The 26,271-nt window shown below is 42.0% G+C and overlaps 1 protein-coding gene across 4 annotated transcripts in view; it reads left to right on the top strand.

Moving 5' to 3' along the window:
• HTR2C (5-hydroxytryptamine receptor 2C) overlaps nt 1-26,271 on the top strand; it is a 215,878-nt gene that overhangs the window by 80,321 nt on the left and 109,286 nt on the right. Inside the window, exon 2 of one of the 4 annotated variants that reach the window (XM_064426976.1) lies at nt 16,610-16,711. The exons of the other annotated variants lie outside the window; for them this stretch is intronic. The gene's annotated coding sequence lies outside the window, so the exon portion shown is untranslated. The remainder of the gene's footprint in view (nt 1-16,609; nt 16,712-26,271) is intronic. 4 annotated transcript variants of the gene reach the window in all.

The raw sequence follows: 26,271 nt of genomic DNA, 5'->3' as shown, positions 1-26,271 counted from the left end.
ATGCCATGTGCCCAGCTTTCAGGCATGCAATTGTCTGTGTACTCAGTTTGCAAGCCTGCTTTGTCACTCTTTGAGCAGAGCACTTTTAATTACCTCTTTATAATTAAATCAATTGAGGGGCTAGAGTCACCTCTTATTGTTTTTAATCCAAAGATTGAAACTTTCTTTGACCTTTGATTTCTTCAAAAGGGAGGCATTTCATTTTGTCTCTGGTATTTTGACTGAAATGAGTTTTCTGTGAAGGAAAGGATGCTGAAATACTTATTCCCTGATGGAAGATTTAGATGAAAAATTATGGACCCACATGACTCTCAAACTGCATTATTCAGAATCTCCTCCACCTAGGCTTTGCTCAACTTTGCAGACTCAAACATCCTTCACCTGACAGTCTGTGGCATTTGGTCCTCTGATGGTAAATGAGCTTTGCATCTGAAGCAGTGAATGAAATAATTTAGAGCATCAGTGCTAAACTGCAAAAGGGATGGAAACAAATTACCTCCCAAACATCCATTTACTACAGCGAGTTTTCAATGAAGAAAGCTCTTTCTGATGTTCCTTTCTGGTTTAGGTATGGTTTTTTTGATGGTTTTTCTTTTTTTTTTCCTTCCTTGATTTGCTTTCCCTGTTCCTTTTCACAGAGATAGTTTGATCTTTCCTTTCACTAATGGCGTATTTATGATCTTTGTTCTCCTGCAAGTGGCCCCAGGTAGCTTGTGCTTGACTTTTCTGGGGTGTCAGAAGCAATGCTGACTTTCTTCTCTGTCTGATTTAGGGCAGCTTTCTGTCCTCTATCCAGTGTTGCTGGTGTCCCAGGCAGGTGCTGAGGTGCTGATTTGTGTTTCCCTTGGCTCATTTTCCCCTTGCTCTGTGCTGGGGTTCGGCTGCTCGTGTTCAGCCTGGCAGTGATGGTTATATTCTGGGGTGCCTGATGGCAGCACCAGCTGCTAGTCCAAGTTATTTCAAAAATGTTTATTTACATAAAATAAATTTAGTCTCTAGGTTGCGCTGAGGAATTCTCTGTATCTCTAGTCTGTTCTAGCAAGAAAGATGCTGTGCCAGAAAAAGAGATTTCATAAGAGGCAGCATTAAAGGACTACATGTTTTTACTGCTGTGCACAGCTGAGGAATTCCAAATTTAGTATTGTCTGCATGTGGTGGAAAAATACAAACTTGGGGAAAAAAGGGCTAAAAAAAGAGAAATGCAAAGATTCAGCAGAGTGTTCCTTCATGTGTTTCCACTGTAGAAGTCTTGAACCTCAGTGAAGTGCTGATTTTTTCCGCTGCTAACACACTTGCAACTCTGCTGGGTACAGTATGAAATTTGTTTCTTGCTGTCAACAGCCTTGCTCAACTCTTGTTTTTGGGAGCAGGAGCCTTTCACATGTGCAGGGCTGGTGGAAGGGAATGAGTGATGGGGACTGAAGCCTGAAATACAGAGAGAACTTGAAACTTTGCCTGTTGCCCTAAATAACCACTAAAGAACAGCTCTGCAAACTTCTACCTTCCACATGTTCTGCTCCCCTTCCCTAAAGCTGGATGTGGAGCAGGAACCTGAACTACCAAGCACCTTTATCTGCATAAATCCCTTCTGCCAGGCAGTGAGAGCTGCTGCCCTGTGCCCTGGCTCCCAGGCAGCAGCAGGGTCTCACTTTCTGCCTGTGCCCTGGCTGCTCTGCTGCTGCCTCTGCAGAGAGGGGGCTGCTTAAACCTGCCCAGGTTTGCTGTGCCCAGTGGTTTGTGAGTGTGTCCTGCTGTCGGGAGTCCTTCATTCTGCACCCCTCTAATTGTTTTCTCTTGCTGGGGACCAGCTGGATCGGGAGCGCTGAGCAGAGGAAGGTGGGTGTGTGTAAGAAGGGTTTGGTGTGGATGTGCTGCTGGTTCCTGCCCTGTTGGTGTTTGAGAAAACTGCAGTGGAGTGGTGTGGTGGGACGAGGGGATGCCTTTCACATTTATAATGCCGGGCCTCTTTTTTTGACAAAGCCAAGCTCTGGAGGAGATATGGAATCATAGAAGCATTTAGGGTGGAAAACTGCCTTAAGATCATCAAGTCCACTAAACCTTCACTCTGCACCACTTCCTGAGCAGTAGCTCCTACCTCAGGTGCTGCAAAGCCATGCTCTGCTGCTGAGTCCTGTCTGCAGCAAAAGGAACATCTGCAGGTCCAGGCTGTGCCCAGGGGAATGGCCCTGGATTTAGTTCTACCTCCTTGCACTGCAGGCTGGGAGGGTTGGAGCTGCCTTGCAGCTGAAGGGTGCAAAGAAATGAGCTGTGTCTGGGCAGCTGCTGAGGCTGACCTTGTCTAGAAATTCTAATCTCCCCAGGAGTGACTCTGGGGAATGTGGTCTCACCCCAAAGCAGTCCTCGCTGGCACCTTTCCTTTAGGAAAAGGAAATTTAGGATTAGGAGAGACTGGGGCTTCTTGTGAAGGCTGAGGGACAGGGTCCAGGGAGAAGGCGGCTTCCAGGGCACATTCCTGCAGCTCTACATTTGTTTCATTCTTGTTGATTAATTGTTTTCTGATAGTTTGTTGTTATTTTCTGTATTTTTCTTACAGTCAATTTTCCCCCTTTCTCCATAATTTCCTTCTTACTCTTATTGGATTATGCTTTGCATGAGAAATGTTGTGTTAGAACTACAAGATATTTTTGTTTTGAGCTTTCTCCTATCCGTCAATTAGAAAAGCTGTAGGGCTTTTTAATTACTCTGTCAATGAGGAACAAAGTTTCTTTTGTATTTTTTTGTCATGCTTCCTTGAACAACTTTAAAATTGTAATAGTCTAACTTTCACTGTGGGCTTTTTTGTATTATGCTGATAATGTGGATTTGAAGTTGCATAGGTATATCCCCAAAGGCTGTGCACAAATGAATTCACTGCTATTGATGAGCATTCAAACTGACAAAAACACTGACACTGAGATTTACGTGTTGAAAAAGGACAGAACACAAATAATTTAAATATTTTTCTCATGTTTGAGTAAATTTGTGGTGTCTGATTGAGCTGGTTAGCAAAATAAAGACAGATGGCAATGAATTCATTCCAACACGTTTTCATTACAGTACAGCTATTCCGACTTCTCACAGCCCCTGTGAAAATTATTTTCTTGTTTAAATTTCCCTTGCTGCCACTGTCCACACCCTGTCCAGGGAATTCAGAGGTAGGGTGATAGAATATGCATGGAGAATGATTTTTGTTTGCAAAATAAAAATTAAATAATGGGATGAGGAGCTGCCTTTAACCAGATATTCAGTGGTACAGTAAGAATTTTACTCCTTCACCTTTAAATTTCATATCAAAACTTTAACAGGACTAGAACAGAGTTTATCATAATTGAATTTTAGTCAGGCACTTTTCAAATTTGAAAGATGACACAGTAATTTTCAGTCCTGTCTTCATTAGGAGAGTGAGAACATTGCTGCTAACACAAGAAATGAGCAGCAAGAGCAGGCACTGGCCCTGGTCTTCCTGTGCATCCCCCAGCAGCCCACCTGTTATCTGGGCACTGCCAGGGTGATGGGGCCATCGTTTCTGTGTGTGGGAATGCTCAGAAAATACGTTCTGATGGAAAGTTTAAACAGTTTATAGGCTCCATCAGAAAAAGGAGAGGGGAGAAAATGCCCTACAAGGGCTGTAACCACCTGTAATTGATGCTTTGTCCAACTCTGGTATTCCTGAAGCTTCTGTCTTAAACAAATATAATCTTTAATGTTTTAATCTTAATGCAATAGTTGTTTTATCTAGCAATTTCATTTATGGCTTTAAAGGAATACTTTAGGAATTTTCAAGGGTTGCACTAAGCAGTCAGCATCTTGCCTCATTCCTTTGACATATTTCAAAAGTGCCATTGTCTTGGTACTTTCCATATGCAGAAGATACTGAAATCAAAGTATATTGCTGGAAACATAGCGCTCAAGGCCTGTGTGAAAAAGTGTTCAAAAAACCACAAGAGTAAAGCAGTATTCACTGTAGTATAAATTGTTGGGGGGGTTTTGAAACATCTGCACAGTATTTGCAGAACTGCTCAATTGGTTTAGTCCTTTAGTGTCAGATTTGCTACTGAATTTATAGATGAAGAAACATGTGTCTTGAATATAGATTATTCTTGTTTTCCTTTGCTGTTGAGCACCCCAATAGTGACTGGAGTGTGGATGTGCTCTGTCATCCCTCCCAAGCCACTTCTCTGTTTGCCCCCCTGCCTGTTGTGGGTGTGTGAATGGGCAGAGTGAGGAGGGGACAGGCTCAGCTCAGCACTCCTCACCTTTCCCTCCCTCCTGTGCTCCTGGGAATGCTGTCCTGTCTGCTGCTGACAGGAGCTGCCAGCCCCTGCCAGGGAAGAATGCCTCCAGGGTATAGGAATGTTGTCCTGGTAGGGCTGCTCACGAGCAGGGGTTGTGCCCTGTGCCCATCATAAAGCCTTGGAGCTGGGAGTGAGGAGGTGTTAAAGGAGAAGGATTTTATCTGTCTGTGCTAGCAGCTTCCTGAAGCTCAGGGAGGATGAAATCCTGGCAGCCAGGGTCGGTTTTGCCTCTCTTCTGTTACTGCTTGTTCCTCCCCTGGCAGAGCTCTGGGAGTGCCTGGGATTTCTGCAGCAGCTGCCCTGAACCAGGTCTGGCCTGGGCTGCCACAGTCACAGCCTGTTCTGAGCCAAAGCAGAGCTCAGACTGCTCTTGGGTGAAGCTGGCTGTGGGATTCTGGTCATAAGGTTCCAGCTGAGGCAGCTGCAAAATCTAACATTTTCTGACTCTGAATTGACACCGTGTCCATTAATGGAAATGTTTTCCCCATAGATGTAATAGACCAAACAAAAAGAAAGGCATAAATAGTGACGTTAAATACTGCCTGCTAAAAATGTAGTGTGTTCTGTGCTGGAGGTGGTGAGAGGACCAGAAGTACTTTGATAGAAGGAAAGAGGTGGAAATTTGAGGGAGGAAAAAAAAGCAGGGGCTTGTGCATATGCATCATTCTGTGGAGAAGAGGGTAGGAGGGAATATATTGACATCTGTAGATACAAGCTCGGATTACAAAGAGCCAAGAGAATCATGCTTAGGCTCTAGCAGGTATTTTGGGAGAGAGGAACAAAGTAGTAGAAGTTCAGGGTGAGTCCATCCAGCAGCCATGTCCATGTGGATTTCCCCAGGGATAGTGTGGGAAAAGCCCCTGGAGACCTCCTTGGAGATGAGGACAGCCAGAAGTTCCAGCCCCACTTCTGTCTCACTTTGCTAATCTGGAAATCAACCTGGCTCTCCAAATGAAACCATCAGGGTGGTCATGAATTAGAAACCACCAATAAACCCTAATCTAAGGGAATGCCAGCTCTTGCAGAGCTGGTGAGATTGTCAGCTGTAAACGTATTTTAGAGGGAAGAGCTGTTTTTGTGGGAATATGAGGATCTTCCCAGGGGCTGTTGCTGCCCTGAAGGCTCTGTTGCAGGGCTGATTTGTTGGCTGTGCACAGGGTCTGTCCTGAGGGCAGTTTGTCCAGCTGTGTGGCTGCAAGCAGCTCCTGACCAGACATCCCTCCTCACCTTCGTACCAAGCACTGCCAGCTAAGTGTGCAGCTGTGCCCAGTGCTGTGTGTGCCATGGGACAACAGCATGGTGATGGCAGGCTGGAAATGTGCTCCCTGCTTCTCTGGAGAGCACTGCTGTGGCTCAGGAGTGCCAACACTTTCAACACTGACAAACCTAAAGACCTGCCTTTCATTACAAGTCTAGCCTATGGAAGAAGTGAGTTTTTTATTTTTATTCTTTTTTTTTTTTTTGATTGCTACCTAAATACCATGCAGTTGAGAGGAGCGTGCTGTATCCTTCGTGTCTGTCACATATTTGGTATTTTCTGTAGAGCTGCAGCACGTTCAGCATGTGGTGTAGGCTCATTCAGTCCCATCTCTGCTACAGTGAAATGCTATCGTTCCCTATTTCTCTCTCTTTTCTCACCCTTCCTGTGTTCCTGACTTGCTTTCCTTCCAGATACCCATTCTTAGGAACTTTTCTGAACAGGCTTTCACAGAAGAATGTGCCCTGCATTTTGGTTGGAATTTATTTAGCTCATCACAGCCTGACTTGTTCATGGGAAGAGATGGTGTTGCCAGGTCCTAGCACTGACAGCATGAGAGAACATTTTCACAGGGCAGAGACAGAAGTATGTCTATGGCAAATAAAGCCTACATTAGACTTGTTCATATCCTGAACAGAGTGGCAGAGTCACATTTCACCATGTGAAGATAACCAAGCCACGTGCTCAGGCAATAGCACCAACCCAGGGGATGAAGCAGCTCCTGCTGCACTCTGTCACTACCATGCTGCTGTTACCTGACATTTGCCCTCTTAAAGCTCATCTGGGGCTGCCAAAATGTGTCACACTCATGATTCTCTTGCTGCAGGTGGTTCTGATTCCTGTGTCTCTTTGTTAATTGTCATTTTTGTAAATGGAGTGAAGGCTCTCGAGTCATTTAAGCTTGACCTTTGAAATGTCAATGCTAATTTATTCTCCCACCATCACTGATTGTGGAAAGACTTGGCCATGTGTTCTTTTAACCCACTTATTATGTAAGTTCACAGATCATGACATTTCTAGCTTTATTTGAATACCATCTGCTTTTAGGGCGGTTTAGTGTTAATGTAAAGCTCCAGAACTGGTATTGCCCTGGTTCGTGTGACTCTGTTGTGATATTGAGTTAGTCCAAAAAATCTTCTTACTGTTTCCTCTGGGGAGAAACATCAGGTATTTCAAAGTAGCTCATCTGTGCTGCATTATTCCCCTCACAAAGGCTATGTGTGTTAGCTCAGCAGAGTGCCTGAGTGTTTACTTGGAACGTGTGAAAGGTTCCAGAGAAGCACGACCTTGCTGTGGGCAGATTTCTCAGTGGAAGTGCTTCCACATTGAACAGCAAAGAAAGACAAGAACTTTGTCTGAGGGCCAAATGTGTGATTCATACCATTAAGGTGAAGCTGGGTGCTTCATATCATCATCTCATGTCTGAGAATGAGCTTATGCTTCTGCTCTAGACACATGATTTAGTTTTTTTTCCTGGCCTCTTCTTTGGCCTGCTGGCCAAAGGGTTGATGTGTGTGCACACAGAAGAAGGCCCAGAACTGTTGTGTCACCCTTGGGTGGCTGTGGCCTTTGAGGATGGTAAGAACTAGAGCCAGAATTTGTGCCTGAGAAGGTTTGCTTTTGGCTTCATTTCTTCCTCTCCCAATCTTTCTATTTTGGATTGTTTGAGGGGGTGGGCTGGAGCACGAGGGGAATTGGGAAATGTCTGATTAGAAGTGTGATTTCAGAATATTATATGTGATAAAAGTAAAAGCTGGGGGATACAAATGTAAAGGGTGCAAAAGTATATCCCACTGAGCTGCTTGTATAGGAGAGAGCCTGTAAATGGTTGTGCTCAAGATCTTGGGTCTTAAGCCACTTTTGAAGACATGAAATCTTCTTGTTACCTTAAGAAAGCAAAGCAAATATTCTTTTTACTACCCAATTATTGGAGCTGTTTGAAGCTGTACAAAATTTGCCATCACAGGCATGTTTTCAATGAAATTTCACATTTTCATAGGTGGATGTCTCTGAGAAATTTTATTTTTCTTCATATTAATGCAATTCTGAAGTGGAACAGACAAAAGAGTATTTTTGTAGAAATGCTTTCAAAAATACTGCTCGGTGTCTGGACCAGATCTATGTAACAGTTGCTAGGAGCAAAAAATGAGTGTGGCACTTCAGAATATGACTTGATGTGTGGGAACTAATTTTTATTTAGCAAAAATAAGATCACGTGGAGGCATAGATATTTTCTTTGCTTTTTCCCCCCCAGTTCACCTTGCCAACTTGGGCTGAAATTAGAACCATGTAAGTCGCTAAATAGCTTCAAGAAACCCTGTTTTTTAATAGCTCTGACTTAGCAACCTAGAATTAAAGTTCATGGGTATCAGATGGCATCTAAATTATTGAGGATACTTTTTTTTTTTCTTCATCAAAACTAAACTTCCAGTTTTCAGGGCAGCCTGTTGCTCCCACTTGAGTGTGTTATTTTTGCTGGCTGGTGCTTGACTGGGCTAGCAGCCTTTTCAGCAGTTTGCGTTCCTGTTTTCCCTGTGGGGTAACCACTTACCTTTGCCCCAAAGTGTGTTCATTGACTGCTCTGAATTCCGAGATTAAAATTACAGAACGTGCAAACTGTTTATTCTTTATGACCAGATGTGGTATTGAGCACTCACACTTTCCTTGTGCATGTCACAACACGTAATTTTTTTATTATGGATTGTTTAATTAACCATGGTAATTGTTTCCCTGAGTTGTAAGAGATATTGTGTTTCAAATTCTTCTGGAGATGTTGCTTGCTTGGAGAATCATATTTTTTGGTGGGGATTTGTAATGAGTGTGACTGCATGGGGGAGGCCCTGCTTTCCCCTTGATTCAGTGAGGTTTTTTGCTTCCTGCCATGATGTTCCAGGCTTGCTGGGCACATCAGCACTGAGGAGTAACGTGGTAGCAAGGTCATTGGGTCTGCCCTCTCTGCAGGTAGGGGCTGCACATCCATGTGGTGGCAAAGGTGCAAAGGTTATTGTTGTCTTAAAACCCACAGATCCACCTGAGAATGGTGACAAAGGAATTATGTCTTCTCCCTCCAATAGGGTGGCAGGAACTGGAGCTCAGCTGGAGCACTTCTGCACCAGTGCACGCAGCATGGGCAACAAACAGGAGGGTGTGAGAGCCACAGTGGAGCAGCCAAATGTGGAACGCTGCATAAAAAGAGAGTTTATGACTTTTGGAGGTAGAGGTGTGCAAATCAGGGGACTGCAAGGATGTCATGAGTTCATGCAGGGAAAAAATTAGAAGGGTCAAACCCCAACTAGAACCAAATCTGGCGCTATTGCTGTAAAAAAAAATTAAAATATTTCTGTAATCATGTCAGTGACAAAAGGAGGGCTATGGACAATCTCCACTTTTACTGGAGGCAAGAGGAAAAGTGACAAAGATAAAGAAGAGGCTGAGGTGCTTCATGCCCTCTTTGCCTCAGTCTTTAATGGTTCTGTGGGTGCCCAGCCCCTGAGTGGGAAGAGAGAGGGGGGAGCAGAATGAGCCCCCATGGCCTGAGGGATCAGTGACCTCCTGCACCACTCAGACATGCACGAGAGTCTGAGGCTGGGTGGGATCCACACTGGAAGTGCTCCTGGGCCACTGTCCATCCCCCCCCAGCAGTGCTGGCCAGCTGGGGAGGTGCCCTTGGCTGGAAGCAAGCAGCTCTGATGCCCACCTACAGGGAGGGCTGGAAGGAGCATCTGGAGAGCTACAAGCCCTTTGTAAGAGGGATTTTCTGTGAGATGGTGAAGATTTTCTGTGTGATCCCAGTTTTGTTTTTCCTTCAATAGTCATTTCTAGCTGCTGATCTTTGTTGTTTAGCTCCACTACTCTCTGCCTCAAGGGTTTGTATGAGTGGGCTTCTCACATCTGTGCACTAAACCTCAGAGCACCAGAGGTGATTTCCAGAGCTGCAGCAATGCAGTGGGATCCCAGAGAGGAAATTCTGCCCTTTAGGATTACACTGGGACTGTTTACCCCAGTCCACTACAGGGGTGAGTGCTGAGGGCTGCGTGTGTTGAACTATGCCCAAATTACAACTTTTGGCAGAGGATCCCCTCTAGCTGGCAGTGTTGCAAGTGCAGTAAGTTCATATTCCATCAGGATTTATTCTTCCCTCTGCACCAAGCAAACCAAGGGCCCACTGCCTCTTGTTGCTCTCAGAGCAGCACCCTTCACTACTTTGTTCAGACTCTCCAGGAGCTCCAGGATCTGCATCATTAAAAAGGTGCTTCGCAAGCTAAAGATTGTTAGAAATAGAAATCTTCCTTTTAATGTATACACAGGGTTGAAGGATTAGATGTTACTTTTATAAATCAAAGATGAAAATTCAATTTTCAGAATTTTGAGATGGATGCAGTGAGCCCTTGTGCAGAAGTAAAGTGTTTGGATTCTCCTGAGTAAGATGAGAAGCCTGGCTAGGGCACCAGTGGGAACTGATGAAGTGATTCAGCACTGCTTTAGTATTTATTTCCATAATGCTTTTTGTGTACAAGAGCTGAGTAGGTTCTGTTTGGCCCAAGTGGGGCATGGAAAAACCATGTTTTGTGCATTTCATTTTGCTGTATCACTGAACCCACTAAGAGCAAGAGTGAGGGCACAAAATGAGGTTTCAGGAGCGTGCTGCAGATGCAATGACAGCCTTTAAAATCCTTGTTCCCACAAGTCTTTGTTTTTCCTCATGTTGGACTGTCTGGAGGTGTCTCCTGCTATGATGCCTCAATAAAATAAAGTAACTTGCTTCTGTGTATTTCAGGCATGTTCAAATATTGTGGGTTTGTATTGAAATCCTTTATAAAGCTTTCAGTTCCACAGGGACTTACACTGGTGAGACCTGTATAAGCTCACAGCTTTTGTAGCTCTAATCTTGTTAGTTAAAAGGTGGCATGCTGATAGTTTCATTTCACAGTTGAATTTTTTTAATTATCTCTGAAGATGGATTTTGGCTTCTCAATTTTGGCCATGAGGTAGCATAACCTACCACACAGTATGGAGAAAGAAACCTCAAATTGAATGTGCTTCAGGTGGTTTTTTAGCTCTGAATCTATATTTGTCTGCACAAGAAAGTTTTAACTTGACCCAAGGAAAAAAGAACAAATCAATAAATCCAATGAGGGTTTGCAATGTAGCACTAATATAAAATATGATTTATTAAGTCTGTAATCACAAAAATCTGTTATGTACTGCTGCCACTGGGGGAATAAAATAGCTGAATAGTTAAACACCACTTGGTTTAAATGTTTTGTGTTTTGGCTCCACTACAGGTAAAGGATGATATTGAAGTTGATATTGAACTAAAATATCCAAGCAAAAACTTTTGTGGATTCTTAAAATACACATCCATCCATCAATGTGTGTATTTTTTTTTAAAATTTTAAATATGTGAGATATATTTTACCACCCATATATAAGCATGTGCTTATTGTGCAAGTATGAATCCAGTGTTCCCTTTCTATCTATCCCTGGAGAGGTCTATCCTCAAGGACAGACCTGATCTCCTGGATATTCAGGACTCCACTCACTTTATTTGAAGTACTCTTACCTTCAGCCAAGGTTAACCATTCACAGGTTAACCCTCAGCAGGACTAAAAGGCTTTTAATTTGACTAATTAGTTTTGACATCTAAGAACTAGATCATCTTGCAACATTGGAAAATTTCTGTTCTCATTTGTGTCTTCCTTAGATAGAGAGAAAATGTTGTTATTTTTCAATCCTGTCTCCTTAGCCAGGTTGGTCATTCTCCAGAAATTCCTTCTTGACCTGGAATGACCCTGGAATTCAATGCTCCCCATGACTGAGAATGACTTCTTGTGTTTCTGGGCACAATAAATATGGTGTGTGAGTGTTCTGCCTGGGAATGATCTGTTGCCAGGCACATTAGGTTATCAGAAATCATAGAAGGGAGCATGCTTTTGGATGGCAAGCTGTGTAGGAATTTTCCACCATGTCTGTATGCTTTGAACCAAGTTTTCAAAAGGTTCAATGAATGGCTTTCCATGGCATATGTTAATTTAGAAGACCACAGATTTTCCAGAGTGTGCTGTGTGTTCCCTTTAGTGTTTAATGCCTGTGCACTGTATGCAATGTTTGGGGTTGAGTGTGGAGTTCATGTTGTTGAATAAATGAGGTGTTGAGAGCTCAGAAGAAGCTTCTATTTGCTTTTCTGGCTGATCTGAAATGCAGAATATGCAATCTTGAGCCTTTACATACACTTAGTCTGGTTTTCAACTCCAGGACTGAAACCCTTGCAGCTCTCCAAGCTGCTTCCACCAATTTGCCAGCATTGGGCAGGTGCTCGATGCCTCAGTAGCCAAAGGCTGTGCCTGGGTGTTCCTGTGCAGATTTACCTCTGCCTCTCTGCACTCCGCTTCAGAAAGGGTACATTTAGTTAAAGTCCCAGCCCAGGGTTTCAAAAAACCTCACCTTTTCCCAGCCAAGGGTTTCAAAAAAAAGCCCTTTTTTTGGCTGAAACTGAATGAAGAAATGCTGTCATTGTTTTTCCTTCAGGATGTAAGGAAGTCTTATTCTAGGTGCTATATATATATATAGATATATATTTATTATATAATTTATATATATATAAAAGAGCTGTTCATGGAGGTGGTACATGCCATTCCAGAAAAGAGGGATCAGGCTGTGATGTCTGGAAATGGCTGGTACCCACGATTTATTATCAAACCATTTAATTCTGAATTTTATGCAATTTTTGAAGACACAGATCATATGGGTTAGGTTGAATGTGTGGGAGAGAGAACATTGTTGAACGCACAATGAGAGCAAGGCCATATTTCCAAACTGTTGGTGAGGATGGCTTTTTTTTTTGTGTTGTTTTTGCCAAATTCTGGGACACTGCTGCTGGGTTTTAGGAATATCTTCACAGAACAGCAATGTGACTTTACAGAGATAAATGTTACTTTTAGATTTCCTTGGAAGAAAAGCTGAATAAAGAAATCTGAGGTGAAATAACAACTTGTTCTCTTTGCTGTTCTTCTGCCTGCTCTTTGTCATGTCTCTTCTTTTCTTCCCCTGACTTAATGTCCCACTTACGCAGTGTGCTGCAGGGGAAGTACTTGAGCAGCAAATGAACTGGGTAGGCAGAAGCTTGATTTTTCTACATGTTTATTGCCTTACACCCTACTGGCACTTGACAGCTTGGACTCTCCAAACTCATGAAAGCCATGGCAGTTGCATTTTCATGTCTATTTTTACTGAAATGCTATTTTGCTCCTTATTGTTGGTGTCAAGCACGCTTAGGCAAAGTGGGCTGAGAACTGTGTCTGCTCTGGTTCACAGACTGCCAGGCTTGGTACGAGGAGTCAGTAAATAACAATTTCACCTATTAGTTAAACAAGCTTTTGAAGAATTGTGACTCTGCTCTGATTGGTGGGAAGATAATGGGCTGCATAAATAATACTGAGGAAAGGGTAATGATTTTAAGATGGCCAGTAATGAGGAGAAATGAAGTAAACATCAGCACTATGTAGTGCCTGTCATTTGGGATTATGATTAAAAGAGCAGTTTACTATTCAACAGAACTGAAATCCAAAACATTTTGTAGAAAATCTGGGGAAAATGGCTTTTTGGCAGTTCTTGTAAACGATGGAAGGTGAACCATGCACTCTGCTATTCCTGATACCTGCTGACAGAGGTGTTTAGCTCTTGCCTGGCTTGTCACCACTTGGAAGATTTTGGTTTTAGTGTCTTCTTTCAAGGAGAGAACATAAAAATTCTTTCACATTTAGTTTGCACAAATCTGGTGGTTTCTGGAGTAGTTTGGAGGATCTGAACTTGCAGCTTGGCAACATTTGGATGCAGTTTTGTAATCTGTTAATCACCATTCTGACCAGGTCAACAATGAACATTTTTGAAGTATTTTTGAGTGACTGTCAATTATCCTAGATTATTTTAATATTTTTGTGTGTGTTTGCTCCTGCCTCGGTCTATCACTGAAAATAATTTGTTATCTTGTCATTCTAATATTCAGAAAGAAATGTTCTGTTCTGTCAGTTATCTTGGATGGTTTCTTGGCTCTGGTTTTAATTTATATATTGTTTAGAGTTGCAAGATATTTTCATCTTAGAATGTTTTCAGTTATCTCTGAAAACACGTGGCTTTTCCCATCTCCTGGAGAGTAATTTCAAAATGCACAGCACGTAAGAACTCCTGCACGTTGAACACTGTCTTGTAGGGTGTGTTTCCCACTGCAGTCACTTATAACTGGTTAAATGCAAGCCATGGAGAATTCCTCCTGGGGATTGTTCTAAACATCATTGATATGTACAGAGTTAATGACTTATTTCTGCTTCTGAATATTAAAGAAAATACTGTCTTGTGACATACAGGACCTTGCTTTGACAACTGACATTGAAATGTATTCAATACAGAGTTCTTGTTTTTAATCCCAAGCTTACACTTTCTTAAATCTGTTTTTCTGTTACTCATCTTGTGGATCAGGGCAATTAAATGCAAAATCATATGTCTGAATTCTCTGGGAGGATTTCTGGACAACTGCTGTGGAGTCTGTGGGCATACCTGTAGCTAGCACTGGCTGTGGCCTCCTCTGGATTAATATCCAAAAAAATGCTTCAGCAGCTTGAGCTGTGTGGAAAAGAGGATGTTCTGTTCACTTGCAAGGTGATTTGAAGGGAGTTCCAATAACATCATCTCTTTTTCCACCCCCACCCCCCCAATGCTGATATGTCCCTTGATCTAAAAGAGTGAACAAACAGTGCTGTATCAAAAGTGACAGATTATAGTAAATTAGATGACTCTCTAAATGCCAAGGAAAAAAAAAAATCAAAGGTATCTAGAGACCTTCCAAGTGCAGCCAAAAAACTCCTTTGAGATTCAATCCATGAAAGGACAAGCTAATGAATTTAGGGCTTGTAATCCAAGATAAATAAATCAGAGCTGAGAGGGGGAAGGCTAGTAAAGCTCTGGGAGATGTAAGGGTAATAAAGGACTGACAAATAGGCATGACTGTGTGACATGATGAAGCAGCAGAAATGACAACTATAATAATGTGTCAGTGCTGAGTCCTGGAAGAATGAAGCAGAAACCACTGCTGTCTGTGATAGCAATGATCTGGAATAGCAATTTCATTCAGCATTAGAAAAGCACTAGGGGAGATATGGGGGTTAAGAGCAGCTGTGATTACTCTGGGACAGAGGCATTTCTGGTGTTGGTAGGTGTGGGTGTGTGCACAGATAAAGGCAGAGCCAAGGGAAATACCTTCATCAGAGAGGACAAGTCAGGTTAGAGGAGGTAAAAACTATATGTCGAAAAAAAGTCAATAAAAATGAGTTACTTACCAGAAGGCATTCTAACATTTGGAAATCCTTTCAGAAAGGTGTAAGGGCAGGTGTTCCCTGCCTCAATACTGAGCTCTGGAAAACATGCTGCATGATAGGATACTCCATTTTGACTGTCATTTGGGAGAGATATTGACTGGATGCTCTTGTGGGACTCTTCAGTCCCAGCCAGTGTATCACATAAAAGGCAAGGAAGGAACAAGTGTGATGAGTGCTGTGGCAATGTGATAGAATTTGCTGTTACCATAGATACCTGGGACTGTACATAAGCACTAAACTGCTGTGGCTTTGCTCTGTGTGAAAAGCTGCTGTGGCTTGGTTTTCTCCTCATGCAAACAGCTTGGAATATTTGGAAATTACTATGATAACTTCTTATCCATGTACACCTGTACAATCATCTCATGAAATTAACAATTGCAGCTGAAAGCAAAATCCCAGAAGAGGCAGAGGGCATTTGTTCACTAAAACTAAAAATCAGATTAGCCAGGCACATGCAAGTAAAAAATTACTAAAGTAGGCAGCCCTATATTCTTGAAATTCCCCATGTTTCACTCCTCGTGACAGACAAGTCCCTTCTTTCTCTGAGCCATCAGTATGTTGTTGATGTGGAACTTTTTTTGTAAATCACTTTGAAATTAGCTAATGAACGGTAGACAAGAGATGATTTCTGTCAAAAAAATTTCCTGTTGTAGCTCTCCTGTTACTCCTCTTCAGAGGAGCCCAAAACTGCTGATTTTACTGGAGCAGGGTGAGCTGGAGAAAGGTGTCTGATTTAGACACTGAAAACCATTTTAAAAATCTAAACCTTTGTATTTCTGTATTGCTTGTAATCATGGTAGCTTGTCCTCTTGTTCCAGTATGCTTTTGAGGAAAGCGAGCTCTTCCCTTTTCATAGCCATAGCAATGAGCCATTTTTATGGGTGTTCAGGCTCAGCTGTAATCTCTTTTGGTCCTAAAGATGGACCTGAACTTGCACTGGAAGTCACCTTCCTGTCAGTCAGACCATTTGGTGGCACCTCTGACAATCCCCCTCTCTCCTCTCCATAGGTCATTGCTTTTTATCCCTTTTATGTCCTCAGAGACAGCTGCTAATGAGTGGTGATCCTATGTTATTATCCTCCTTTTCAACGTGCAGACTTTGAAAACTCTGCTGATAGAAGAGAAAAGAGTAGAATAGAATAGAATATCCTGAGTCAGATGGAATCCATAGGGATCATCATCAAAGTCCAGCTGCTGGCCCTGCATGGGACAGCCCCAGGAATGCCACCACGTGTCCCTGAGCATTGTCCAAAGGCTCCGTGAGCTCTGTCAGGCTGCTGCTCCCTGCCCTGGGGAGCCTGTTCCAGTGCCCCACCACCCTCTGGGGGAAGAACCTGTCCCTGATGTGCAGCTAAACCTCCCCTGACACACCTTCAGCCATTCCCTCGGGTCCTCTTTCAGCAGCAGGATGTGGGTGCTTATGAACACAACCTGGAGCTTCAGTCTGAGCTCAGGGCAGGTGCAAAACTTCACTTGTCCTTTATTTCACTTACCTCGTTCCTGGAAAAGTTATAATCTGATATAGTACACTAACTTTGTTCCAGTGAAGAGAATTAAAAGAAAATACTGGATTTACTATAAGATGAGGTTTTATTTCTCAGAACATGACTATTATACTCCTACTCTTCACAGGTTACACATACAGTGCATATTCCCAACTTTTTCATTATTTTCTATTTTCTTAGTCTCCTGGGGCTCCTCTTCAGGAGTTCAGACAGATGCTGGGCTTCTGTCAGTGGTGGTCTGGTGTGAGATGGAGCTCAAGACCCAGTTTTTCCTTTGGAAAGGCAAGCCTGGTTTTCTTTTTTTCTAAAGTTCCTTGAAGTTTTACTCAGCAGTTAATGAACTAAAGCAGTAAATGCAGTTAAAGGCAGTAAATGCCTTTAACTCAGAGCATGTGGAAGAAAACGAGATCTGTGACCATGTGGTTCCAAGCCTAGGCATCTATTGGAATGATGAATCTATGTTGTTTGTATGTAGTAAATGTTGAAATATTCACTCATACTCTATTTAGAAGTTTTGCTATGTGCACTAATTTTCAGCTTTTCAAAAGTTTTTGTTAAAATTTCTAATGTCTCGTAAAAGTAAGTCTTAAGAGGAGAAAGATGGTTATGATGGCTAATCTAATACCTACTCTTAAATAAAGAGCACCAAAGAACAAAACAAAAGCTGGTAGTACACAAAATGCAAAGTACAATCTGCTTAAAATTATCACCATTTTGACAAGCTGAAGGGAAACTCATTTGAAAGAAATGCCATCTTCATGGCTGCATTTTGATTAGCTCCCACCTCATGTGAAATGCTGCAAGTTTCTTTCTCCTTCTTCTCTTGATTCAGTATTAGCCCTTTAACAAAAGAATGTGTGACTCTATTCTTCATGACATTTTTGATGACACTTTTGTAATTAATTTCCCCAGGTTTATGTCAGTTCTTCAACCACAGCATTTTTGCATCTCAGCACCATTTGATTTCCTCTTTTCTGCTTCTCAGTCCCATTGGAAATAGCTGACACATCAAGGAAGTTGCAGAAATTAAGGTGCAAATGGTAATTCAAAGCATGACAGTATGACAAGAAATTGGTACTTTCATTGCCAGGAAATTCAGGATGACCATGGTTCCTCAGTCACCATAAATCCATGAACCCCTGGGCTGTTTTTTCTTGCATGCTGCTGAGGCCCAGGTACAATACTTATCCTTTGCTTATTTGCTCAGTTTGGAAGGTAAAGCTCCTTTTAGACTCCCTGGGAGAGTTTTGTTTACAGGTCTGGATGAAAGGTGACTTATTCCTCCCTGCCCACAACCTGTGGATGAGTGTCTTGGTTTGAAAAGACAGGTGTCTGCTAAGAAAGGCAGGAACCTTCCTTGAAATGGAAAATGTAAACCCTCTCCCTCCAAATTACTATAATTTTTAAATTAAGGGGATCTCAGGCAAAGATATGGGAATAACAATAACAGTTATTTACTAGGAAAATTTAAAAATACAAATACAATAAAAAAATACACTGACAGAGTCAGAATACAATCAGACACCTCTGGGTCAGGGTGATGGCACAGTCCCATCCCATGGTGGCTCAGCCCTCCTGCAGTGCCAGCTGTGCTTCTGCTGGAGCAGGGATCCTGCACAAGGGGGGAGTTTTCCTCTGCAGCTCCAGGGCTGCTGCAGATGGCCCTGCTCTTCCTCTGGGAATGCAGGGCAGGAGAAAGCTGCTCCTCTGAGAATGCAGGGGGCAAAGGCTGCTGTGCTGTTCCAGGCTCAGATTGTATCCAGGTAGGAATGCTTGGCTCCTGCCCTGGGCGGAGCATCTCCCCATGGGATGCTGGAATTTGATCAGCCCTGCAGGGACACTCAGTGGCCATGGACAGCAGAGATCTCCTGGAGGGAGGATTGGCTGTGGGAGAGATGAAGAAAACTGCCCCATGAACAGCAGAGAACTGCCCAGCTGTGACAGATGGGGATAGAACACACACCCCCATTTCTAGCCTAGTCAGTGAGGCTGAGGGTGATGAGCTGCCCTTGGTCAGTGTGTAACTGAGTTTATTGTCACGTCACTGCTGATTTAGTGCTGCAGTGAAGGAAGAGCATTTCCATCCAGTCATCTCCCAAAATTATTAATCACATGCTTCAGTTGAAGGAAAAATAGGTCCAAAAGAGATGCAGAACTTGTGTCAGAACACTGTTCTTGCTGGGGTCCCTGTACTTTAAGTTATGATTTTCAAGAAGACCCTCTAGCCCCTTTTGTATCTTTAGGAAGGGTAGAAAAGAACGAGGTGAGATTTAAGAACTATCTAGCAGAGCAGCTACCTTTCATTTACTTCCTGCTCCACAGGCCTCAGAACTGTCAGCTAAGCTTAAGAGCTTATAATTTATTTCAGCTGGAAGGTAAGTAATTATATTTTTCGATGTGCCACCTTTTACTTTGCCTTGTTCTAAGAGACAGAGTTGGCAGATTAAGGGCCTTTTCTTTAATTTATGTTCATCAACAAGTCTCTCATCAGTTTCTCTATAATTTTCTCCCTTGTACTGATAACTCTCAGCATGCATTGCACCCTTGGTGAGCAATGAGGGGACCTAAATCTCTGCAGCATGAGCAGTGCTGGGTTTCTGAGAAGCTCCAAAATTTCTCTGCAGATATGTGGCCTTTCTAAACCCAGGAGGTGTGCTTGGCTGAAAACTGAGCTGACTTGGAGAATAGATCAATTTCCACTGAAACTTCAGTGTTTTTTCTGGAGGTGTCAAAACATGTACCATGTTTTAAGTATAAGTTTAAGAGGAAGAAGATGATTAGAAATAGAAATTACCTTAGTGTCGACTAAGGATAGGTGGCCCTGAACACCAGTATGTTCAGCTTGCTTATTTTTCCAGTCCTTGTTGGCTGCCTTCCTCCTTTGCCTTGTCCTTTGCTCCTGCTTTGTCCCTGGCATGTTTTCAGGTGTGATTTTGCTGTACATGTATGGGTGGTGCGATCTGTGTATATTTTTTAACTGCCAAATATAATCTGAGAAATGCTCAAGTGTGTTGTTCAATTCCAGATTGTGGAATTCCTGGTGTGAAAGCCAGGTGACCCTGCCTAATTTTCACATTTTAAAAAATATTATGTTTCCATAAATAAGAGCTTCTCAAAACTCACTTGTTGAAACCTCAGATAAAAATAATCTTCCCAAGTGTGCAAACTGCTGCCATTAATTTGTTTAACATGTCAATTTTAATTTTTTTCCCCTCCTGAAGAAGCCCGGTTTTGTAGCTGAATAATAACTCCAACTGGTTTTAAAGTGACACAGGATCATCTTTCTCCATCCTACAAATGTCTGCTTTTTGCCAGTGCTTCCCATTCCTTTGGATACTATGGCAACTGTGTGTGTAAATTTTGTGTGTAAACCAGCAAATTAAGCTTAATGTTTTGTGAAATATTATGAAACTTTATATTATGTGAAAAGGGAACAGTTTTTTCACCTGGATCTGTGTGCACTTGGTGCTAGGATTGTATACCATGAAAACACCTTTTACTGAGAAGCAAATAAAGCTGTTTGTCTTCTTCATCTATTGAAGTTGTATTTAAGAAATGTAAAATTTGAAACACCTTTTTATTTTTGCATAAAATTCATTGACTTTCATTCAGTTGAGTGTGACTGTCTTTGGAAACAGCTGTGGCAAATGGGCACTTGGGGCTTGTGTGTGCAGCTTAAAGAGGAAGACTACATTTAACAGAGATTTGGAATATATCTATATCTATATCTATATCTATCTATATCTATATCTATCTATATCTATATCTATATCTATATCTATATCTATATCTATATCTATATCTATATCTATATCTATATCTATCTATATCTATATCTATATCTATATCTATATCTATATCTATATCTATATCTATATCTATATCTATATCTATATCTATCTATGAATTTCTTTTGTGGTACTGTAGATGGTCTTACAAGTCTGTATCTTAAAATTTATTGAGGAAGAAGGTGCAGTGATGTAATTGGATTCACTGCACCTTACGGGGACATCTATAAAGATCTCTATTGTAGCACACAAGGCTTGGAGTGCCATGAAAATTTTGTGTGCATTAAAAGGAGCTGTAAATGCAGCAGGAACTCACAGTGGGGAATCTGCCAAAGGCAAAAGCATCGACTGCCCAGCATGGGGCTGCCCTAAGCAGAGGCTTTACTGATTAGAGTGAAAAACCCTTCTTTTTAGGTCCTTTGACATTGTAAATGCTATGCAGATATAAATAAACTGCCTCATGTGCTGCTAAAAAGCTTGGAGTGGTGATGGCAAAGGTTTGGGTGTTATGCTAAAGAGATACATTATGTGCTTCATCTTTTGGGAATCTGCAGACAAATGGAAATGTTCAAAGGGTGGAAAGAAAGAGAGAGACAGAATATGTAACTGCTGAGAACAGGGTGAGGGAGCTGTGGGTTTTTTAGACTAAAAAAGGCTCCTGTGACTTTGCAATATATAAAGGTTTGTTGTGAAGAAAATTTTCATGAATTATTATCTGGCTGTTGCAGAAAATAAGAGAAGTGAATAATGAATTTTGACTCTCAAACTACAGAGGCTGTGAAACATTAGAGCTGGTTGCTTCTGGAAGTCATGAAATGTGCTTCAGTGATTAATTCACTGTGGGTTAAAGCCCAGTTGGATGATTTATAGTAAAGGCAGATAATATATGCTTTTTATCCTGCCTCAGAACAGGGGAAAGGGAAACAGCCACTTGAAGTCACTGTCAGCTCTTTTAACTCATCTCCATCTGCATGTTAAGATGAGGAACAGATATTTACAGAGCTGCTGTAGGCTTAATTAACACTACAGAGGGTATCATTTTCTTGCCCATCTGTGTGAGAGCACCCATATATGACACCACTGCTGCTCCAGAAAAGCAAGTCAGTGTTAAACTTGGTGGTGAGCACAGGACTAAATGCCATTCTGCCATCAGGACAGCTCTAGTCTTGTCAGTGATGTCCTACAAAAATAAATCTACTTTTTGTAATGGATGTTCCAAATAGGTTTCAGTATGAAGAACCTGACAAGTAGATATCAAAATTCTTATCTGAGTCAAAGAAGAGGTAAATTAGGCAGAAGCATACTCTCTGCTGTTATTCAGCATTTGGAGACCAAGGCACAGGGTCTCACTGGAAATGTAAATGAACAGATCAAGGGGGGAGTGGAACAAAGATTCCAGCTGTGGCCTAGAAGTAAACTCCAGATATCCTAAGACTCGATGTGTTTCCATACTTGCTGAAGGAGCTAGGTCCTAAAAAGAGATGAACACTTCACTGTGTTAAATTGCATAGAAATTTTGGAATCCCTGAGGAATTTGCTCATTTTATCCAGTCCAGAAAATGTCTATGCTAAGCCAGGAAAGGAATTGTGGTGTTGGTCCACCTTTTCAGAAAGTGAGCTGTGCCCCAAGGGAAATGTTTTCTCAACTGATTAAAAGTCCTGAAAAATAAAAGTTATGTGTTGAATTTGTTTACAATTTTAAAACTTCCAAACAGAAAAAGCAATTTAAATCACTGAACACTTTAAGGGTAATTATATAAACATAAAGAGAGGCTTTACTTTAGGACTTCTTGTTAGGAAAACAAACCAAAACCAACCCCCAGAAAGATTTTTGTTCTACAAATGTAAAATTATTTGTGTATTGCAGCACCAAATAAAATTCAACCGCTGCAAAAAGTTATTTGCATTATGTAAGATTAATACAACCCTAGTGACAGGCCTCCAACTATCCCAGCAGTAAAACACTGATGGGAGAGTGAAGTACTTCTGGCAAAGTGCATAGGGATAGGAATTTATGGAAATGTAACTCTGCAGCTTAAAGACCTGATATTGACACTTCCATTTTCATAAAATAGTTATTCATGGCATTAATATTTCCTTTTCCTGGTGGCCTGTTTGGAGAGAAAAGCTAATATCAGAGATGGTGAGAGTGTGTTTCTTCCCCATCTCTTTTATAACACACAGGTTAATTCTTCTTCAGTGTTGAGGCATGTAGCATGTACTGCCCCAAAATGGGGGTAATTTCAACAGAGCTCTGACAGGCATAAACCTGGTCGTCCAAATGTTGTCCCTGGGACATCTTTTCAAAACCTGAAAAAATGAATTAAATAATAGGCAAGGTCTCTTTTTAAAAAAGGACACGTAAGGTTTTATTTCATCTGGAATACCCCTTTCAATCTCACTTTTTCCTGCTAGGTTTGTTTTATATTTGATTAGTTCTAGGAGATGGATTTTGACATTTAAAGTATGTGTAATAGAAAGAGAATAATGACATAGCTGGGATTACAGAAAAATATTTGCCCTTGAAAATGGTAATGCATTGTTAAATACCGGTTGCATCATATCTGAGTATAATAAAATCAAACTGGAAATTGAATGATTGTGTGGGGAATGAATAGTCTCAGTATGTGACAGAAGAAGGGACCTTGGAAATTCTAGCAGTGCAGCACAACTGAAAATGGATTTTGTAGCATGGGCTCATAGGTCTGCAAACCTATATTTTAAAAATAAAAAACTCCATTTGAATTAAAAAAAAAATCTGAATTAAAATTGAAAGTATTTAAATAAAAATAACCAATGATCTTCCAGTCAGTCCAGACCTCACATAAATCCTTGGATAAGCTCCCTCCAAGAGCCATGGTGTGTTGATTCCTCAAATGAGGGGTGTGTTTATCCTGTTAGTGCTGCTGAGGGGTTAAGTTTCAGTTTGCTGGGGTTAGGAAATGGAAGTTATTTGCAGGGTGGACCATACCTGATTTGCAGCGTGGCCCTTGTGAGAGCTGTGTTGGCACAGCTGGGATGAGCCAAGGGCTGGAGCAGGACTCAGTGCATGGGAGAAGGAGGGAGAGTTTCACCTCTGCTCTGCAGGGCAGCCACCTGCCGTGCTGCAGCCTGGGCTGCACTGGAGCACACAGAGTTCTCCTCAGCTCCTCTCCTTCCTGCACAGTGATGTGCAGGTATGTTCATTCCCAGTTTTCTGGTCAGGGATAAACTGTGCTGAGGTGAGAGGAATGGGTGAGGAGTCCTCTGGGGCCACTAGGATTGGTCTCTGTTTGGGTTTTGTAGGTGGTTGGGCTATTTTGTTGGTTTAGTTCCAGCCATTGAAGTCAGCTCTCTGGAGGATTTCTGGCAGGGTGTGAGTTTTTAAATCAAACCCAAGTGAGGGCAGCCACCTGCTGCAGCTGGTGCCTGTGCTGGGGCAGCAGTTTAGTGGCTGGTATGACACTGGAAAGGTTGGTTTTGCCTGTGGTTTTGCTCCCTATAATGGTTCTCATCCTTCCACATAAGCCATGCACTGGGGGCCCAGCTGTTGTTCTGTGTGTTTATGATTGGGCTGGCTCCTCTTTTGGGCTGAGCTCTCTTCCAAATTGTCACACACCTACCTGTGAAGAAAAACTTACAGTGTGAGTGTGTGAGGAAAGATACAGAGATAGGGAGCAACATGTGCTGATGATTTTTGCTCAATTTATTATAGTAGACACTAGGATTATGTTTTTCTTGCAAATGCACTTTTTTTTTTTTCTCTCTGTCCCAATCCTTTATGTTTCTCAGTTGCCCTTAATTCCTGTTGACAGTAACAGAACTGAGTTTTGCCCTAGTTGTGTTTAATGAGGAAAAAACCAAGGCCTGGGAGCAGGGAATTATAGGCAAGGAAGCTTCCTTCAGGTCTCCATTCCCCACAGCTCAGCTCTGTGTTGAGGGTGGCTCTCAGAATACTGTTATTAATAAAGTGTATTAGCTGGAAGGGAAATTCAGGAGTCCTTTTTTAATAATCTTTCATCAAACTGGAGGAAATTGGGCTTGATTCTTGGATCTAAACACTTGATTAACTTATCTACCTTTTTTATCTGCTCTTGCCTTTTCTCTATCCTCTGCCACTCTGGTACCTGCACACTGCTGGAATTTGCCCAGCACCTCTGCACTGCTGGATTTCTGCTCCTGGCAGAGATATCCCTGGGGGTCATCTGACTCCAGCTGGGGAGAGGTTTGTTGTGCCTCTGGCATGTTTAAGCTGTAATAAACGCAATGTATTTAAAGAAATAATTCCATGTTTGTTGTGCTGGAGGTTTACACTCCTATTTTTAAAGATGTTCTTCCTTGCTACTGTGGGTTTTATCCTTAGAAGTGAGAGCAAGGGCTGGTTATCCGGGTGTGGAACGCAGCTGCCACCAGGTTGTGTGTGATGTGCTCCCCATCTCCAAGTGGCAAAATATATCTTAATATCTCCATCTTAAAATATCTTAAGAATCTCCACTGCCCTTTTCCTTTGGTGCAGGACTGGGGATTACTCATGACAGCAGCCCAGCTGTGCCCCCTCCCTGTGTGGCCACATCAAGCAGCTGTGTCTGGATCTGTGCTCCCATCCTGTGCACTTCCCAAACATGGGAACTGTTTTTCCTCCAATCCAAACAAAGGTGGGACTCCATGCAGAGCTTTGGTAACCCCTTCAGAAAGGGACCTGGGGAGCTCAGCTGCTGTAGGTTGCAAGTCTCAGAGACTCCCTGTGCTAGGGTATCTGCCTTTCCCTTGTGCTCTGACTCTGCTGTGGCATCTCTTAGGGAGACACCTTCCTTCCTGGCCCCTAGAGCAGGTATCCCTCACTATGGGGTTCCCCAAATGCACACAGGCAGTTGTTCACCTCTCCCCTGACTCACAGCATGTCTGCTCTGCAGTGCTCTTTGCAATTTCCAGGCCTAGCCTTCCAGATTTCCAAGCATACTGATCTTGTGATGTGCTGTGTGCCAGCTGACTTCACTTTAAAATACAGAAGTGCCCCTTCTTATTCATCCTTCTCTCCTGTGGCACTTGTGGCTGGTGTCATTCAACTGTGGAGAATTCTTCAACAGCTTGCAGTGTTCTTCCAGTTCCTGTTTGCACATGTCTGATATTGAAAAGTTTCTGTTATTTAAATATGCCAGGGAAACTGACTTTCCTGATTGATGTGACTACTCATTGTTCTGCAGTGTTGTTTTTTTTTCTTGATGAAGAGGCAAAGTCCATAATTTCAGACAAAATGAATCATTTCCTCCCTAAGTTGAGTGCTGTCACATGTTTCTGAGACTGATGTCTCAGAGACCTGTTCCGAGGTTGGTACTTCAGAATTTCTGGGGACAATTGCTGGAGAACTGTAGGCACATTTGTAGAAATAAGCAGGTAAATATATAGATATGTGTTATATATGTATATTAGTAAATATGTACATATAATGTATTTTATATATAAATATGTTTATTATATACATATGTATATCATGAATATACATAGCAACCCTATGGGATCTGCTCCTAGAACAGTCAAAATAAAAATCTTTAGAGAATAGGGAACTGGTTGGAAGGTGCTTGAGATTGTTAGGAAATAAAGACTGAGGCAAGAAATTAAATCACACATGAACTGAGTGGATGGTGAGGCCAGAGGAAAGCCTGAACACTGGAATTAAGTGACTCTGGTCTGTGAGATGGCTCTCAGAACAGACACAGTGGAAAACAAGAGTTAAAGAACATGTTCAGCATCAGGGAGGACAAGAAGACAAAGTGATAATAACAGCTATATTGGCTAAATATAGGCAAAAAATATTGCGCAGTAAAAGATGGATTGTTAGACTAATAAATGAATACACGGTGTAAGGGGACACCTAGAATGGGTTGAATGTGTGAATATGAATATGCAAAACAGTGTTGGCTCTGGTTTTGTAGATGTTCCAGCTCCTCTGGACTACTTATTTTTGTGTAAGGACTCACACTGGGATGTTAATCAGCATATCCAGCCATTAATCTATTTTATAGGTACAGCATCACTGTTGTTGATGTCCAAAAGTACATCTCTAGAAGTGGTAGT

Source organism: Passer domesticus, chromosome 7 (assembly GCF_036417665.1).
Source record: "Passer domesticus isolate bPasDom1 chromosome 7, bPasDom1.hap1, whole genome shotgun sequence".
Lineage (NCBI taxonomy): Eukaryota > Metazoa > Chordata > Aves > Passeriformes > Passeridae > Passer > Passer domesticus.
This window is presented reverse-complemented; position numbering and strand designations above follow the sequence as displayed.